The sequence below is a fragment of the Camelus bactrianus genome, chromosome 2 (assembly GCF_048773025.1).
Source record: "Camelus bactrianus isolate YW-2024 breed Bactrian camel chromosome 2, ASM4877302v1, whole genome shotgun sequence".
NCBI lineage: Eukaryota > Metazoa > Chordata > Mammalia > Artiodactyla > Camelidae > Camelus > Camelus bactrianus.
Genome location: NC_133540.1, coordinates 70,188,486 through 70,203,070, shown reverse-complemented (window position 1 = coordinate 70,203,070; position 14,585 = coordinate 70,188,486). Strand labels below are relative to the sequence as shown.

The 14,585-nt window shown below is 35.0% G+C and overlaps 1 protein-coding gene across 2 annotated transcripts in view; it reads left to right on the top strand.

Annotated features, from left to right (window-relative positions):
- Nucleotides 1–14,413: 14,413 nt before the first annotated feature.
- SMARCAD1 (SNF2 related chromatin remodeling ATPase with DExD box 1) overlaps nucleotides 14,414–14,585 on the top strand; it is a 72,362-nt gene continuing 72,190 nt past the window's right edge. For both annotated transcript variants that reach the window (XM_045515697.2, XM_010953548.3), the window contains exon 1: nucleotides 14,414–14,540. The gene's annotated coding sequence lies outside the window, so the exon portion shown is untranslated. The remainder of the gene's footprint in view (nucleotides 14,541–14,585) is intronic.

The window sequence follows — 14,585 nt, the reverse complement described above, 5'->3', positions numbered from 1 at the left end:
ATCATTCTTTTTTTCACCCCCAATATATTTCTAACGCTTAGAAATTTCCTCTAAAACTGTTGATGTATCCTTGAAAGGTTAGATAAAACAGCTGTGAACTCACTTGATCCAAGTCTCTTTTTTAATGTCAGAGTTTAAATCACTTTTCCGATCACCTTTATGGCAATTGTTCTTTGAGTGGCTCTCATACTGTAGCATGCTTGTTAAAACACAGATTCATACATCCCACTCCTAGGGTTTCTGATTTAGCAGGTCTGAAAATTTTACTTCTAACAAGTTTCCTGGTGATACTAATGCTGCTCACTGAGGGGCCACATTTTGAAAACCATTGGTCTCCATAAATAATCCATTTTTTCCTAGGTTTTCAAACTTGGAACCACATTTTCAAATTTGAAGTTTCACATAATGGTCTCATAATTTCTTTTCTACCTCCTGATCTGAGGTAATATCTCCTTTATTATGTCTAACCTTGTATACCTTTGTTTTCTTTCATTTTTTGGTGGTCAGGTTCTGTTTTAATGATCTCAATAAAGAAAAGCTTTGGATTTTTCTTTCTCCTATCAAACATGTTTTATTACTATTCCTTTAATTTCAGCTTTGTGTTTAAATTTTTTATAATTTCTTCATAAGATTATAAAATTCCTTTAATTCTCATCTTTAGGATTATTTTTAAAGTGTTTTCTGATAATTTAATGATGTATGTGTCAAAGTTGTATTACAATCTTTCTGCAAGGGAAAAGCCAATCCAAACCTGGTCTCTTGGTAAAAATGGTTAGAAATAGTTGTTTGCCCAAACACTCCACCAAAAAAAAAAAAAAAAAAAAAAAGTTTGGTGTAATGTCTTTAGACTCTAATTTGGCAGTCAGCTAGGAAGATTAAACAATTAATTTTATATATATAAATATAATATATATATATATCCAATGATTCAAGAAGGCCCCCAGTGATCCCTGCCTCCTAGTTCTCATTCCAAATTGTACTAGGATTAGTCTGTGTGATCAGCAGAATACAGCAGAAGTGATGGCATGGCAGGATGATACGAGGTTATAAAAGGCACTTCAATCACTCTCCTTTTGGATCAGTTGCTGTGGGGGATGCTAGCTGCCACAGCCAGGCTCATCAGTAAGGGCCTGAAGCCTGCAAATAACCACATGAGTGAGTTTGGAAGTGGATCCTCCAGTCCTACTTGAGTCTTGAAATGACTGCAGATTCAGATAAAAACTTGATTGCTATCTCATGAGAAACCCTGAGCCAGAATCATTTGGCTAAGTCACTCCCAGATTCCTGATCCTCAGAAACAATGTGAAATAATAAATATTTGTTGTTTTAACTGACTATGTTTGGAGGCTAATTTGTCGTGTGGATAATAGTACACATCTATTTTAAAATACCAAAATTTTTCTATTAAAGCTTATGGAACCCATAAAAGTATAATTTACACCAGCTAAAATGAATAGAAGGAGTTAAAGATTATAAGAACATCAGAGTATTTAGAACTTAGTACATTTTACTATGCTGGAATCTAGATACCTGTGCAGGCAAAGGAATAGTAAGATTGCTATAGAAACAACATACATTTTATCACCCTTTCTCAAGTCCTCTAATAGATGATTAAGCTGGTTTAAGCATTTGAGGACTTTTCTTTTTCTTCTTCCCTTCATTTGAAAAAATTAATATTCATGTAGAAACTCATCTGGGACTGATAGTATGGATTCTAGTTTACAATTTATAGCAATGCAAAACACCTGCTTCTAATGATGTTCAACAATCTTTGGGGACAGGTCCTAACATATGTGCTGTAAATGTTTGTTTCCAAGACAATAATGGGAACTATGTTCATTTCAAACAGGAATGTGTTAGGATAAGGCTGTGTGCCAGTATTTGTTGAAAAACTTAAAAAAATCATGAATCAAAGACCCAAAAGATAAGATTTAAAGGAAACTGACCTGACAAAAAACTCTCTCATACTATTATATATTTCTTCTTAAGTATACCAAAATTTTTATTTGAGTTTATGGTATTTTAAATAAGTCAGTGTATTTTTAAAATTAATTTGATAATCCCTACATTATTAAAGTCATACTGTTTTACAGAAATCACAAGGAAGATAAACACAAAAAATTCTTAAGCAACAAACAGAAGTACAATAACTTTACAAAACTTAGAAGTTCACAACAGAGCCCATTAGCCACAAAATCCTGAAATGGAACACAAATATTTTTCAAGCACTAGGAATCATTCAACTTAATGTTTTCATCTTCAGATAAGAACCAGAATAATAATAATGATAGTATTTTATTGACTGCTCATATATGTCAAGCATATGCACTCACCTAACCACACATCCCTACTCCTGATCTTCTCAACCTTGCTTTACCCTTTTCTTTTCAAAAGCAATGATCATTTTCTAATATATCATACAATTTATGTATTTATTAGTCTAGAATTAGGTGAAGTGATTTACCTACTCTCAAGCAGTTCAAGCTGGAACATAGAACCTCGACTTCCTTATACCCATTTGAGCCAATCAATACAGTCAACAAATATTTGTGCACCTATCATGCACCACAACATAATCCATCCATCGGTCCAACTGCTACTTATTTTATAGGGAATATAAAATGTTTTGAAAGGGAAAATGCTTTAAAAATGATTCTAATTTTTTATTGCTTAGAGGTTATTTAGATATGAATATATATTAATTGTGAACTTATAATATATCTTATAATTTTAATATATCTTTTATACTCTATGACTCTCTTTCCTCAATATACAGAAATATGCAAAACAAAATGTCCCTTGTGCAGAATCAGTTCTTTTATCTTTAAATGCTGTCACGTTCACAGTCAGCTTCATGATTAGGAACTGGAATTCAGACACAGTAAAGACCTGTTTGGTTTGTGACTCATGCTATATAGATTTTGGGTGGCCTGGTGCCTCTGGCAGTTCAGACCTGTAATGACAAATCATTGCTGGAATAATGATTTTTCCCTTCACTTTTGAGATCCTTCATCAAATAAGTAAGTAGGCTGAATATGGCAAAAATAGATTTGGGATTATGCTGTTAACACAGCTTTTCCAGAATTTTCACTAAGAGCTCACATTTAACCAATGACATTTTGATATCTATTTCCCCCTATAATTTAATTCCCAAACTCAACTTTAAATATCAAAGGTGTTTGTATACCAAATTGTTAAAAATATATTTATATATTTCCTAATTACTTCCCATTCAATCCAGTTAAACTTAGTGAGTTTCAGTCTGAGCTCAAGTCATTCATTCGTTTGTTCCCAAAATATTCATAGAGCATCTATTTCAAAGAACACTTCAACAGACTAACATGCAGCATCTTAGAAACTATGAGCAGTGACTGAGAATTATAATAGCCATTATAATACAGTGTGAAAATGACATCTGATAGAAGAACACTGTATGAACTAAAAAACACTGAGAAGGATTGAGGGAGAGCAAGAAAGTCAGTCAGCTAAGTGAAGTGGGTCGAGACATCACCAGAATGCAAGGAATAGTTTTTCAGGGCAAGAGAACAGTTTGTGTAAAGACTAGGAAGGGAGAGCGGTGCACAGGAGGAACTGTAAGTTCAGTAAGACTGCAATGAGGGTAGGAAGGTAGAGACTAAAGATGAGACTGGAGAGGACTCAAAGATCAAGGGCCAGAACATAGAATTTTATGAGCCAGGTTAAAGATCTTGTACCTTTTCCTGGAGCAATGGAGAGCCACATAAGCGTGCAAAATTGATGTCATATTTTTGGAGAATGGATTGGAGCCTGGAAGACCAGGTTGTGGGGTTAAAGCAGCAGGAGGAATTGAAGATGTGAAAGATATTATCCAACTCAGGATAATAAGTTGGCATTTGAAATGGTGTTGAAGAGTCTTGACGATTCTGGTAGGAAGAGATGGGAGCAGGAGAGATACTGCAGACAGAGAGAACACCTAAAACTCTTGAATTTAAGGGTAGTAATTTCCTTTGCTATATAGGAATCAAAAAAAAAAAAAAAAGACTGTTGGAATGTGTGGCAAACACTGTTGATTGACAGTATAAAAGCATTCTTAATCGCCTCTTTTCTTTGTCACTTTCTACTACAGAGCTAGGAAAACCAAGTTCTCATTTTCATGGCCTCCCTTTGGTCTAAGAGTACTGACCAAGTGACCTGGTTCTGTTCAATGAACTGATAGGGGCAATCTTTTGGGTGGCTTTCTAATAAGGGAATAAGTGAAAAAGAGAGCTCACTGCACTGCCCTCCCTTCTCTTCTTGCCTTAAATGTGGATGTGATGTTTGGAATTGTGCAGTCCTCTAACAAACAACCGTAAGATGATAATATGTAGATGAAATGCTAAGAATGTTGGAGAAAAAGTTAGGACAATCTGCACCCTTGATGATATAGTTTTTTAGCATTTTTTTATTGATTTCTAATCATTTTACAATGTTGTGTCAAATTCCAGTGTAGAGCACAATTTTTCAGTTATACATGAACATATATATATAATTCATTGTCACATTTTTTCCTCTGTGAGCTACCATAAGATCTTGTATATATTTGATCAACTGTGAGACCAACAACCAGTAGACTTCTTGCAAAGAAAACTTTAAGTAAAAGGCTTATGATTTAAGTCATGTTAGTTTTTCTGCTTCTCAAAGCAAAAGCATTCCTAACGGAAATAGGAAATAAGTTAGAGAAAGGAAGACTGGAAGGAATAAACTGACACCAAGTTAAGAATTCTTGTTGCTCCACAGAAGTGGTCTTCAGGTATGACTTTTATAGAAGCAAGAAATGTTCTCCAATACAAAAACTGCCTCATGTTCAAACACTTCAAATTCAGTTAACCTCCTTACTGGTTAATACTGGTGAATACTGGACAATTCAAACTCAAGCCTTTCTCTATGTAATTTAAAATCAAATTTAAACTGCAAAGATATACAACAGAAATAGCCACTGACAAAGTGCTAATGATAGTTTATTTCATTAACTATCCAGGAAATGGATGCCTGAAGTTGGGGTACAAATGCATGACGAATGGAATACTGACTCCTACGTATACGTCGAATGGATCTATTTCAGCCACACTTATCTTCACCACCTTTTCAGAAGACACAGAAACATTCCTCATTTAATGCCCATGTGCTGATATTGCTTCCAGTCAGAAAGTCTTACCCCATCTTCTTTGTTTGTCCCATCCCAACTCATCCTTTCAGAACCCAATTCAACGATCATCTCCTGAATGTAGCATTTTCCAATATCCACAAAGTCACCTGTATGTCTTCTGTGCTACCAAAGTATGTCATTTGTATATCTGTACTATGTTCACCCTGTGGTAATATTCTGTTAACAAGTGTGTCTCCACCACTCGACAAGATCCTTCACTGCAGGGACTAGATCTTACTGCCTCTGCATCTTGAGCACCAAGCACTGTAACTAGCCTACAAAACACAAAACTATTGAGACAGAAATCAAATCAGTGGCTGACAGGGACTCAGGAAGAAGGCTGACGACTGACAACAGGAGGACAAGAGGGAACTTTCGCAGGTGATAAAAACGTGTATCTTAATTGTGTTGGTGGTTATGTGACCACGTGTATTTGTCAAAACCCATCAAACTATACACCCTAAAAGGGGTGAATTTTATTGTATGTAAATTGGACCTCAATAAACATGTACTGTGAAGAACAACACAGCAATAAGGGAGTGACCATGAATGAATGACAAACACAAGATGACACATTTACCTGAGACCTAATTTCCTTTCTAGGAGTATTTACTTTTTTAAAGCATCATCTTAAACCAGGGCAATGGTTAGCACAAATAAAACTTGGGCATTTTAGGTAAGCCAATGATTTCTGAACAGAGGCACTTCTAGGAATTCCTTAAATTATTCTAACTACTTCGCCTAAGTAGAAAAATGACTGGTCAATTCTGTCATTCAGAGACAACTTTGATACTGATTCTAACATAGTGCAAATCATTCACAAATCATAAAAATAATCCTTCCTACACACTAACTCAAAAGTGTTTTCCAATGTCTCAGAAATATTGATATTAGGAAGAGAGACCAGGTGTGCTATATAAATTTCAAATGAAGCCTAATTCTGAACCTGTAAAACTTACAAAATATTTTGTCTATGCTGCATTTCATCATGTTAGATCTTTGATCTTTTTACATGTGTTTTAAGATTAGTTATCTATCTAGACAGTTACCCTTAAATACCTTTGAAATGGTGGTAATCTGACAAAAAATTAAACTGATTTTGAGTTAGAGTTGTGATGGATTGCTAACCTATCTTTCCCTCTATAAAGACTTAAGTTGAAATCTGTCTTAGATCATGAATTTAAATGTTTATTACTTCTAATAGCAGTGAAAGATGACATGTGTCTGTGCAAGTGTGTTTATACAGCACCCATCTCATCCCTCATGAATTTCAGTCTCTGCTCAGAAAAAGCACAAGCCTAAAATTAAAAGTGAAACATAAAACCTTTGTAGAGTGTCACTGTACATCACCTGGGGCAATGTATAGGATCATATAAAATTCACGTTTCATTTCTTCTCACTCATATTTTAAACTCAGCATTTTCTACAGCACCTGTGGGGCAGAAGAAAACAGCCCATGTCTATTTTCCAGTCTTAGTTCTGCCTCCTACCAGCAAAAATGGCCTAAGTCACTGCTATTTGATCCTTTAGAGAGTTAATTTCTTCATTTTAACATGTAAAAATAACATATTCATGGTTATAGTCAAGATCAAATGAATTGATATATGTCTTTTATAAACATAATATGTTTTACTAGTTTTATGCTGAATTCTTATCTCAAGGCATGGACAAATCAATAACTTTATTGTAACTGGTCATAGCACAAGCTTGTCTATTGGTAGAATGAGAAGTGAACATGTGGGAATTTCAGTGATGTATGTGTTCAATTCAACATGTACTTATTAAGTACTTATTATATACATGGGCATTGGAGTAGGCATCTGGGATACACCACAATTCTGAGTTTCTTCAATTTGTTATAATATGACTAAGTATTATCCCTCTTTTACAGTGAGGAACTAAGGCTCAGAGAAAAAAGTGACAATTATTTAATTGGACTGTGTGACAATTGTTATGTGCAATGTATTTGTAAATGCCTGGCATAGTTCTTGATTTTACAATTGATTATGAACTACATTAAAATATCATCTAGGGAAAAATGAGTGGCCTTTTGAGCAGTCTACACCATAATGTGGTGTAGGTTTAGAAATCCTGATTGATGGTTGTCATTATCCAAAGTTGATATCATCATTTCCCCCAAATTGGTTTTTTCTCCTCCTCCTTTGTTCCCCGTCTCAGAGGAACCAACATCTACAGCACTGTTTATTCCAGAATTCTCCTCTTCCCAGACAACATGCCACCCTGCCTCCTACTACATCTCAATCTATCAACAAATCCTGCCAATTCAATTTTATAATTTTGTTTCAAAATCCATCTTGTTTTCTTCATCTCCACTATTACTACCTTGGTCTAGGATCCATCCATATAACTTAATTTTATCTTAATTGCCTCTTTAAAGTCCCTATCTCCAAATACAGTAACATTCTGAGACACTGGGGATTACGATGTCAAAAAATGAATTTCGAGGAGGCACAATCCAGCCCATAACAACCCCTTATCGCATTATGTCAAGAAGCACATAACGTCATGTTCAGCAGATCTCTGCATTGTAAGGATACATGTTTCCCTTTATAACTAGCAAATCACCTGTGGGATGAATAACTTGTGACAATCCTACTCCTCACTATCCTTTCACTCATTCATTTTACCGTCATCCATTAATGATTCCTGCCTACATTATTATTTCAAGGCTGCAAAGTAGTGGTTTAACAAACTTATCATTCCTCTACATTTATTTGCTGTCATTCTTTTGTAAAGATAGGCCTTCATTCTTGCTGCACTCCAATTCAATGTTTATAAACACTAGAGTTAACTTTCTTAACTGCTCAGTAAACCTTGAGCCTTTCCTCTGCCCCAGGGGATTAAGTACATACTCCCTTATATGGCCTCTCAAGGATGTCAAGCTTCTCCCTCCCGGTCACTACTTTACCTTCTTTACTGGTTTACTTGTATTCATCCTTCCAGACTCAGCTGTCACTTTCTCCCTAGCTTTCTGCACCAAATCATAAGGGCTTGTCTTGAATTACACACTTTACTTTCACTATCATAGCATAAATGGCACTATTTTGTAATTTATGGTTAATTATCTCACTGACAGACTTTAAGCTATCTGAGGAAATACAAAAATCACATCAGTCTTTTTCATTCTTATATTTCCTAGCACCTCCTATAGTCCTTTGGTACTGAGTAGGCATATGATAATGATTAAATAAATAAATTACTGGGAGTTATGTACTATACACAAATCTATATATACTATGATTTGTGACCGATTTATAGAATTTATAAGGATAATTTTAATTAAAAGTGATCATTCACATAATTTGCTTACTGAAAGTCTAGGCCCTAGGTAAGATGAATTCTACTCAAAAAATAACGAATATTTACTTGGTAATAACTACTGGCCAGGTCCTGCCCTAAGCATTAATTATTTCAAATTTAATCCACAGAAACCCTTTAGTGTGGGCACTACTTTCCCTATTTAACAGTTAAGGAAATTGAGAGACTATCACACAGCTAGTAAACAAAAGTGATGTGATTTAAACACAGGTATCTAATTTCACAATGACTTTGTAATTTTTATTACTTTCTTATGAAGAGTTCATCTTCCTCATTATATGACTATAAATATATCATCCATGATTAGTTATTAAGGCCCCTGTTTTGGGTTCAGTAATGCTTCCACTTTCAAGAATATAGACATGTACAATGTAAGGCATTTATAATAGTATCAAATACCTAAGTAGAAACAGCCCACAGACAAAATACACTGCATAAAAATGTAAAATATTAATATGTAATTTACCCTCAAAACAATGTTTTGACTAAGTCTAAGTAGATCTGGCAGTAAGAAAAATTGTGAATTATGTTTAATGTTTGTAGAATTTGAAATGGCTGAAGGAAAGAAATAACTTTCTTTTAGAATCTCTCTGTAAAAACCAATTCAAGAAGAAAAAAATACATACAGGATTGATAACAATGATCCAGTTTGACTTAAATATATTGTGAAACATGACATTTGCAGAGTGGCAGATATAAAAGGATGACTTCAAGGTAGGAATTAATACAACAAAAATGAGATGCTGCAAGTACAGATATGGTAAAATTTGGACTTGAATTTGTGAGTTGAATGAGTCAAAGTATCAAGCATCCTCCTGACACTGTAGATGTAGACAACAAAATAGTGATTACACAATGCTGTGAAGAAATTGAATTACAAGGACATTGGAAGAAAAAGTAAGGTCATGTGTGTATGTGTGTATAAACTCAAGTTTTTAGTTGAGAGTGTCCTGACAATTGTAAGAAATGCATACGTAGGAAAAAGAAGGGGTAAAAATTAGGATGAAAAAAAATCAAGCAAGGAAAAGATACAACGTGAGATTTGCTCTTTAATGGGAAGTTACTGAAAAGCAAGAATTATGTATTTTATTTAGAATTTAAATCCTATCTTTTTCCAGAAAAGCAATTATCATAGTTAACAAAACAGAGCAGGTAATTATCAAAAGGGTGAAAAATACTCACTATCTTTAATCCCCTAAATTGGTAATGGTAGATACTAGAGGTTTTGAATTTTAAAAGGCACATACAGGGATGGTATCTCCATGGTTTCCACCAGAATTATTAGGACTGAAGATCCCTTTGTCAGAATTTTTTAATGTGAAGCCCACAGAGCACCAGGAGGTCCATGAACTTCCTGAAATTATGCACAATCTGTTGTGTGCACATGCAATTTCCTGGAAGGCATTCCATAGCTTTTTAAAAACCAGATTCTCAAAAGAGGTTCATTACCATCCCTTCTACCCCCTAAATTAAGAATGATTAATCTGGGAAAAGACGTATTTGCTTACAAATTGGTAATATTGTCTTAGTTTCCTGTTACCAAGGAAGAAAGATCTATTTAATTTTATGATTTGGCATCTTGTCTTTTCCATTTCATATTTGTGTGTGGGAGGTAAGATTAACTTATACAAGTTTCCATTACCAACGAGGTATGGTTTACATTTTTAAGATATCAAGTTAAGAAGGGATTCACATTTGCAAATCCCATTTTTAATCTCTGTTGCTGTTTATTATTTTGTTTGGTTTCCTATTCAATTCAATTCAAATTTCAAAGGGTTGTTCCTTCCTCAAATTGCTTCACAGGTTTATTTTGGTAAATATAAAGTAAAAAGAAATAACAATAAAATTCCCACAAAGCCTTTCCTTCTGTTTAATGAAGAAATATGAGGATTCCAGCAAACATTTTCACTGAGCCCATTTCAAAACTAACAGGTAATTAACAGGATTTGTGCAGCTGTATTAATCAGGGTTCTAAGGAGAAACAGAAACAATATTATATATATATAAAGAGATTTATTATGAGGGATTTGCTTACTCAATTTTGGAGTCTGAGAAGTCCCTCTTGCAAACCGGAGGTCCAGGAACACCGGTGGTGTAGTTCCAGTCCAAGACTCAAGTCCCCTGAAGGCCTGAGAACAGGTCCAGAGGCAGGAAAGGATGGATGTCCTAGTTCAAGCAGAGAGAGTGAGTTGGCCTTTCTTCCACCTTTTCTGTTCCATGCAGGCCCTCAATGGATTGGATGATGCACCCCATATGGGTGAGTGCAATCTTCATTATCAGTCTACCAATTCCAATGCTAATTTCTTCCAGACAGACCCGCACAGACACACTCAGAAATAATGTTTTACCAGCTATCCGGGCATCCTCAGCCCAGTCAAACTGACACTTAAAATTATAGCAGCCCCACATGAATATTTCAATTTAAAAAGTGAATTATATCCCCATAATGACCCTTGAAACAATCATTTATTTCTGAAATCTTAGTCACCACATCTGAGTAGTCCTGCTGACAAAATTTTATTTTATGGCCTATATTCTAGGAACTTTATCTTATCTACCATGTTGAATCATAAAAAACACCATACTACAAACTAGAAATGATAATGCCTTTATGTGACTAAGTATATTTCAAAAGACGAGGCGCCTCTAATCACATTTATACTACTGAAAAAGAAGAATTACATACTATTGTGGGAAATAATTCTTCTGGCAAAGAAGGTAGAGAGAAAAATGTGACAACATATAAACAAAGTCTATCAAATGTTGACGTTTAGATTCAACTGATCTAAACTTGAGATGAACAGGAAATGAGCCTAAGATTTCTAGATAGCTTCTGAGTCTCAGTATTTAAAGAAGAGAAAATAAGGAATATTTTAATTTTGAGAGAATCAGTACACTTGAGACAAAAATGTAGGAAAATGTTTGGACATGGTCCAATTATTTATTACTACATAACAAACTAACCCCCACATTTAATAGTTAGCCATCTTGTTATATCTTATGATTTTGTAGGTTAGAAATTTGAGCCAGGCTTATTCAGTGACTCAAATTTTACCATTTATTTCTCATTTACTAGTTGGAATACTTTTAAAGAGATGCTTTCCTTCCTCTATTATTTGATTACCTAGTAGAGCCCTATATAGAGAAAAGGCAGGCTAAAAGTGTGATTCTTTTCCCACTCTTACTAGTTTTCATGATAATGAGTTGTCTCCTTTCATTCTCTAAAGACAATTAGTTTCTTTGTTAATTATCAGAAAAAACTCATGGATTTACACATATTTAATGGCTTTTAAGTAACTGCAATTTTTAATCTTATTGAAGTTCCAAATTGCACCATCTTTGGCCAGTAGTGGGAGCCTCTTCAAGTTGACTCCTGAATCTTTTTGACATGATATTAGTGATCTTTGACAGTTTCCTTGCTTTTTGGCATATGTAGACATTCCAGGCTCGTTCTACATTTCCTGTCCCAGACTAGCATCTGTCCTTTTTCCAAAAAGTCCTGGTTTCCTTTAGTGGTAAGTAATATTTCAGGATCACCAGTATTAGAGGTAGGGATATGTATGGGCTAATCAGTTTCTAGGCCTTTCCAGTGGACACAGATAGGAAGCACATACACACTACATGTATGTATGTATGTATGTATGTATATATATATATATATACAGTGTATATCAAACCTCGTAAGTTCCTACAGGGGAGAAAGTAGTTTTTAAATTTTTCTCCCATATCAATAATTGTTTATAGTCACTTTTTAAAAAATTGTTAGGTTTACTGAGTTATAATTTATAAACAATAAGATTAATCCCTTTTAAGTCTATAGTTGAGTAAAATTTGACAAATATATTTAGTTACCACCATAATCAGTACACTCTGGGAAAGAGCAGGTTGAAACAAGCAGAGGATCAAGGATTGATCTTTGGAGAATGATAATATTTAGGGTCAGAAGGAAGAAAAATCAGAGGACTGATTTTCACTCCCAACTCCTGCTATCATTCTAGAAGATTTCAGGGTCCAAGCAGGAGAAAACTTCCATTCTCTTGCCCCTATTATGGCAAGCATTATGTTTCCCCCAAAATTCATATGTTGAAATTCTAACTCCCAGTATCTCAGAATGTGACTCTGTGCTTGGAGATAGAGCCTTTAGACTGGTAATTAAGTTAAAGTACGGTCATTAAGTAAGCCCTTATCCAATAGGATGTATCCTTCTTTAAAAAAAGAAAGAAAGAAAATTTGGACACAAGACAAGTACAAATGGAAGACTATGTCAAGTTGCAGGAAGAAGACAGCCATCTATAAGACAAGGCTTGGCTCTTTTCCAGCTATATCCAATCCCAAAGGGCAAGGAATCTGTGAAGGAGACACATTCACTCAGAACCTGTGCCTTGATGTTTAGAAAAAGGTTTTGAGTACCTGGTCCCTAAAATTCTCTCCTCATACTGCTCCAAGATGGCTAACAGTGACTTTTCCCCAGGTCTTTTCTATTGAGGGCCAACAATGCTTCTAGCATCTGTATCTTTAGACGCAATATGAAGCAAAAAGGCCCCTAGGTCAAACAGGTGATGAAGCAGTGGGGTGGGAGTAGATTTGCCAAATATAATACAGGACACCTTGTTAAATTTGAATTTCAGACAAACAACACATAATTGTTTAGTATGAATAATTCCAAATATTGCATGGGACATAATTATACTAAAAAGTGTTCATTGTTTATCTAAAATTCATATTTAAGAGAGCATACTTCTTTTTTAAAACTATGCCAATCCTAGGTAGGGTCAGACTTGGTCATTTGAGCTGGATATCCATTTGCATGATCACAAAGTGCCTAATGGTATCAAACTAAGGGGGAGGAAATGACATAGGGGAGGCAGGATACATGTGCCAACCAATGTTCTTTGAATCACCCACATTCTGTCTGACATATAGGAATTCTAAACTCAATCTGGCTTTCCAGGTCACTTTCAAAATAGGATGATAGAATATATTTTATTTTTACATTCTGTTAGTTGTATTTATAATGCTTAGATCTTGAAGCAAATATTTCTCATAACCAAAAATAATTAACTGTTTATAAGTTGATGCATCCTTTGATCACATCACTTAACACGCATGCATAAATCTAGGGCATTCCATAGGATAACAAAAATAGGTACAATGGAAATCCCAATTGTGTAGCCTTTGATCCTGAATTTTATGGGCCCAGATACTTAATTTTATAGATGTGCCCACATTTGAAAAAACTGTGAACTCCTGTCATACAATTCAAAACACTGATTTATAAAACAGAATGCCAATTTAAGTTTACCATGACCAAAATGTATTTGGCAGAATAACGATTAATAGTAATTCTTCTCTAAGAGAAATGCCAACCAGATGATCAAATTACAACTCAGAAAATTGCCTGTTTAGTCGTTAGACAAAGAGAGTAAATATTCATAGGGTGACAGTTTTATCAAGATATGTGAATTGTCATTCTACTCTAGGTGCAACCCAGCCAACAGTGGGAAAGCAGTTCAGATGCTTTGAAATTCAACATCCCGGGGTTTTTTCCTTCCTTACCAGTTAACTATTTAACATCTGCAGGCCTCGGTTTCCTTCTTTTGTAAAAACAGGGTTGACAAGACACATAAAACATTCAGAACGATATTGTTACACTGTCTACACATTATGTAAATATTACAGATTATAATATAGAAAATATTATATTAAATATTCTTATTATGCTACTTATCGTCATTGTGCTATTTACCATTGTTCTATTTAACAACTTTGTGCCTAACCTGGAGAAACAGGCCACAAGCGCGCTTCCAAGGCAAAGAGGCGGGTACGGGTTACCATGACAACAGCGCGCGCCTAGACTTTTTCCACTCGCACGTCGCTGGGGAAGCGAAAAGCCTAGGCTGCGTGTTGCGTCATCACTACGCGCTCATCGGGCTTCTCCGTGCTGTTTTAGAAGGTCCCGGCCCGGCTACCGTCGCTCCACGCCAGGAATTTTTTTTTTTTCCCAACCTTTGTTACATCGCACCGAGGCTGCAAGACTGTAAGTACTGAGAGAAGAATAACAGAAAGCGAGCGAGCATTAAAA